This window comes from Nicotiana sylvestris, chromosome 8 (genome assembly GCF_000393655.2).
Source record: "Nicotiana sylvestris chromosome 8, ASM39365v2, whole genome shotgun sequence".
Classification (NCBI taxonomy): Eukaryota; Viridiplantae; Streptophyta; class Magnoliopsida; order Solanales; family Solanaceae; genus Nicotiana; species Nicotiana sylvestris.
In genome coordinates this window covers 140,431,030-140,436,679 of record NC_091064.1, presented here as the reverse complement: position 1 = coordinate 140,436,679, position 5,650 = coordinate 140,431,030, and the positions used below count along the sequence as shown (strand labels likewise).

Below are 5,650 nucleotides of genomic sequence, written 5' to 3'. Positions count from 1 at the left end.
AGAATAAATTCGTAAAGGTGAAAGGGGAAGCAAGTCAAAGAAAATGAATTTTTCGTCCAAGTTTGGCATATTGGGGTAAAATACGGCCCAACCTAAAATACCTAGTATTTATGGACTTGTGACATGCAAGGTACTACATGCCCATGCTAGAAAAGTGTATAAGGTAAGTGAAAAGTGAGTAATATTTTAAGTAAGTGAGAATAATTCTAAAATTTTCGGGTAATTGGTTAATTACCGGGTAACGGGACATTACATGATTAACTAATAAGTGGATAAAAATATAATTATTATCCCCCACCCCACGTGGCAGCAAGCCACTTTCCATAAGATGACTATTAGTCACCTTTAGTTAGATGGCAACTTAATAGGTTCATTATAAGTCATTTTCGTGACTAATGTTTTCACCTACTAAAAACACTACAATCAGCACCTTAGCAAGAAAGCTCCAACATCACATATGAACGTTCTTGTTTGAAAGCTTTCAACATTCTTGCTTGAATGCTCACAAAATGTCAAGAATTCCATAACAACATCAAAAAGCTCCAGCGTCAAATATGAACATATATACAAAACGTTAGAAATTCCAACAAGCTTCAACGACCAAATCAATTCCAGCAAGTATTTTTAGCACCTTAGCAACGTAAAATTTTGCGGTTCTAAAGGAGTAGGGTGCAACCTTTTCCAAGAATATCATATGGGTTTTTCCCTACTCCAGGTATGTTAAAGTCCTCCCTTCTTTCTTTTGGAATGATTCAAATTATACTGAAGAAACGAGCAAACATACAGTTTTCATAAATTACTCTATTCATAGAATTATTAGGAGTGTCTATATTATTAATTCCCTATGAAAATTATTATTATTTTTTGTTCATCGGTCTCAAAATAATACGCAGTTGGAAAAGTTTATCTGGAAGGAATATTGAGATTATTACGTATTTTTCATACATTTCACTCATGTGCATTGACCCATGACCAAATGGCATTATATACGTGTATATATATAAATATATGTATATGGGATATGAAAAAAGGTTACGGTGTAATATAAGCACCACCAGCTGATCAGCTGGTATATGATAATGATGTTTCCCACAGTGGCTGGAATATGATTCAAATGATGTTATATACGCGTATATATGTAAATATATGTATATGGGATATATGAAAAGGTTATGCCGTTATATACGCACCACCACCTGATCAGTTGGTATATGATAATGGTGTTGCCCATAGTGGCTGAAATATGATTCAAATGACGTTATATACGCGCATATATGTATGTATATATATGTATATGATATATGGGAAAGGTTATGGCATTATATACGCACCACCACCTGATCAGCTGGTATACGATGATGATTTTTCCCACAGTGGCTGATATGATATGATGGGATGCCCTCAGAGGCTGATGATGTTATGTAACATGTACCTATGCACGACATGACATTCATACGCATATCCATGACGCTAAAAGTAATTTATAATTTACAAAGTTATTAAGACTTACAGGTTGAGTCATGTACTCTATATTTCTTCCATGTCTCTTATGTACTTATTTATGTGCCTTACATACTCAGTACATTATTCATATTGATGTCCCTTTTGCCTGGGGACGCTGCGTTTCATGCCCGCAGGTCCCGATAGACAGGTCGAGAGCCCTCCAAGTAGGCTATCAGCTCAGCGGAAGATGTTGGTATGCTCCATTTTCTTCAGAGTTGCTTGTTTGGTTAGTATGATTTAGACATGTATTGTTTGGTATGGTGGGACTTTGTCCCGACCTTTATGAAATTTATGTACTCTTAGAGGCTTGTAAACATATGTTGTGTATGTGAAAGATTGTACGGCCTTGTCGTCCTATGTTTTGAGTTTATAAATGATTATATTGGCCTATTAGGATCATTTGTCACGTGTATATGATGATGTATTAAGAAAAGTAAGTTACGTTGGTGCTTGGTCGAGTAAGGCACCGGGTGCCCGTCGCGGCCCATCGGTTTGGGTCGTGACAAGGGTGAAGGGCATTCTCTCTATCATGCTCGAGTAATGCCTGATCATATAATCCACGAACCAGAACAAAGGATGAACTTGACATAGGGTTACCTGATAACTCCGACAGAAGTCGAGAATCACAGGGTCGATCGGAGGTGAGGATGGCCCCACCAGACCTAATGTGAATAGGTAGGTATACACACTCATAAAGCCGGCTCTACGAGCCGTAATATCTTCCTCCCAAGTGGGAGTCTCCACTAGCACGGTATCCCCTCAGCAACAGTCGACCCTCACTCTTTCGATGTCCATTATAGAGCTGATATACCGAGTTACAGGCTCGCGGTGCCCTGACTTTGAGGAAGGTCTCTCGACCCTAAAATCGTAAGTCATCACAAAGTATCCCGGGACACACTCCTCGACACGGGGGGAAGTGGCCACTTCAACTTGAGAGAAAAACGAAGAAGATGAGCCCGCAACCTCCTGGGAAGCAGAAGTGGAAATTTTTTCCATCCTTGAGAGAATATGAGGGAAGAAGAAAAAGGGGTTGCGTTCCTGAAAAAGAGCGAGAACGAGGGAAAAATAGACCTTACTAGGGGTTTTTTGGCATGAGATGGAGTCTAAAAAGGAAGAGGTGAGTATTTATAAAAGCACCATGGGTAAATTGAAGGAAGCCAACCGTCGCAGTCAATGCGGAAACTTGCAGGGACAGCGCACATGGTGCACCTTGGCATCTCGTAGTAGTTTGCAAGAACATCGAAGGAAGCAAGAGTTCAGGACCGTTTCTTATCATTTCTTGCCACTTTCACTCTAAGAAACGTGGAGACTATCTGTATACGGGGAATCTCGCGATCATGCTCCTCGAAGCTCGAAGCCAAGGTCGAGACTCACCCTCGGGGGTCGTCAGGTGTCGGTCTGGAGGACATCGCATTCCAACAGCTGCAGTAGGCGAGAGGGGAGTTCCCAAGGCACACGACTTAATTTGACAAGGCTGACCTACCAGGGGCCTATGTCACGTCCGCTATCTTATTTCCACGCCTTTGCAGTTAACACGTTTTGTACTATAACGGATTTCCCTCCTATATAAAGGGGATCCCCATCACTTTGTAACCTTCGAGTGATGTTGCTCCAACTATTTCTCCACAAGATCAATAATATCTCTCTCTCTCTTTCTTCTCTCTAACTTGCCCGTTCTTACTAGCTCGAAGCCACCCTTAGCGTTTATTGCTTTCATACTTGTTCTTAATTTATTACTTGGTATAGGCCATAAAGAGTCTTGTTTAATCATACCTTAACTGTTATCCCATTTCCTACTACCCCCGATAGCTTCAGCTCGAGCCGGATATCGACCTCGAGGTTCTTCATCGACCATTCTGAGTCTCGAGCTGCCAGTCCCTCGGTTTGATTACTGCCCCGTTTTAGCTTGTATCTCTTCGTTAAACTTCATATTCTTATAATCAACTGCTCTAACAACTAGCATAAAAATAGATCATGTATTTTTAGAATCCCATTTACAAATTTAATTGTTGTTACCATTTTCATGGTAAACAGGTTGTGACAAGGCATCAACAGCGAGTTTCGGGATCATTTGGCACAAGAAACGAGGAAGAAGAGTTGGAGGTTTTTGGCTATTAATGTTGTTGGAGTTTTTCTCATCTTGAAAGTTTGGAATTGGGAGAAATCAAGAATGTTCTTCAAGTTTATTCCATGGGCTAAGTGTTTTCTACTCAGTTTTTATTATATTATGTGGTTCCATCTACGTTTTTAGCATTTGATTGATGATTTCAAAAGAGAAATTTGGGGTTTTTGTGTAAACTTTCCTAAAGTAAATTTTTGAGTCTCGAACACCAATTCAGACTCGGAATTGAGTAAAATTATTATAGTTCGACTCATAATTGAATGGGCTTTTGATTTTATAAGTTTTGTCGGGTTCCGAGGTGTTGGCCCGTGTTTGACTTTTTGGTTTACTTTGTGTAAATGTCAAGACCCTAAACCCGTACCCGGTCGTGATGACACCTCTCGTGAAGAGAAGGCCAGCCGACACACTTCCAATTCATTTTAAGCAATTAAAGTACGAAATATTAAGTCTTTAACATAATAAAAATCCCAAAATAAGGTGTAACAGTACAATTTGCGGAATATAAAACCAACAAAGCCCGACATCGGGGTGTCACCAGTCATGAGCATCTACAATCCAAATAAAGACGATAAAAGTCTACATAGTATAATACAGAGCTAAAACCGTGAAAATAAGATAAGGGAAGAAGATCTAGGCTGAGAACGCCGGCAACTACCTAGAGAATCTCCGAATCCGCCTGAGCTGGATGGATCAACACTCGCTAACGGGACCTGAAGCGCCTGAATCTGCACTCGGGGTGCAGGGAGTAAAGTAAGTACTCCAACTCAGTGTGTAATAATAATAAATGCAGACTGAGCAATAAGAAATCATGTAAAGGCACATCAACATGCTATAAAGAAGCAGTAAAAGCTAGTGAAAACAATGAAACAGTGAAAATATGTAAAGTCATTTTAATTCAGTTTAAACTTCTTTGGAATGCCTTTTTAACAGTTAAGCAAGTAAATGACAGGCAATTAGGAAAAATAAACACATAAAGAACCTCCCCTTGGGCACAATACAAACAGAATCAGTCCCTCGGGCTATATCTCACATCACAATGGGTACCCGCGCTTACTGGGGTGTGCAGACTCCTAGAGGGGCCCCTTACGGACCAAGCGCAATATCAAGCCATCTCGTGGCATAATCAATAGGCTCTTAACCTCATATCAAGCCACCTCGTGGTGTTCAACTTAGGCCCTCGGCCTCATAATCATAATTAGTGTATCCTCACAAAACAAGCCCTCGACCTTACTTATTCAGAATCTCATAAGCCACTCGGGCAACAGTAAAATATGATGCTCAGCCCAATTTATCATTTAAAATATCATTTAATGTTTGAAATAGAGTAAGCATGGCTGAGTTACGAAAGCAGTGAAATATAGCATGACTGAGTACAAGTATAAAGTCAAAACAGTGAGGAAATATCAGCAAAAATCCTCTAAGGGTCCAAATAGTTGGCACGAGGCTCAAATATGGCATTCAACCCAAAACATGATGATAGCAAATAGTTTTCAATCAAATACGTGGTAAAACAGTCATTTGGGACGGACTAAGTCACAATCCCCAATGGTGCAAGACCCCACGCTCGTCATCTAGCATGTGCGTCACCTCAATATAGCACCACGATGAGCAAATCCGGGGTTTCATACCCTCAAGACAACATTTAAAATCATTACTCACCTCAATTCGGTCCGAACTCTAGCCCGCGACACCTTTTCCCCTCGAATCGGCCTCCACTCGCGTCGAATCTATCCAAAATCAGAATCACGATGTCAAAATGTGCTAAGGGAACGAAGCCCATGCGAAAATAATCAAATTTCAATATAAACCCTGAAATTAGCCAAGACCGACCCCGGGCCCACATCTCGGAATTTGATAAATTTTACATCAAAAGATTCTTTATCTTCCCACGAGTTCATACATATCAAAAGTCCCAAAATACCACAAATGGCACCCTCAAATCCTCAAGTCTAGGTCTCCAATACCAAGCCATAGCTTCCTCATTTTTAACCCTTAATTCTCACTAATACCATGATTAAACAATGG

At 40.2% G+C, this 5,650-nt stretch overlaps 1 long non-coding RNA gene across 3 annotated transcripts; it reads left to right on the top strand.

Moving 5' to 3' along the window:
- The first annotated feature begins 436 nt into the window (after window positions 1-436).
- On the top strand, window positions 437-3,881 carry LOC138874579 (uncharacterized). 3 transcript variants are annotated; one of them, XR_011401600.1, is made up of 3 exons: window positions 442-715; window positions 1,638-1,696; window positions 3,538-3,881. It is a non-coding gene; the product is annotated as an uncharacterized lncRNA (long non-coding RNA). The 3 variants fall into 3 exon arrangements; XR_011401599.1 differs by having other exon boundaries at window positions 453-715; window positions 1,638-1,729; window positions 3,538-3,845; XR_011401598.1 differs by lacking the exon at window positions 3,538-3,881 and having other exon boundaries at window positions 437-715; window positions 1,638-1,902.
- The last annotated feature ends 1,769 nt before the right edge of the window (window positions 3,882-5,650 follow it).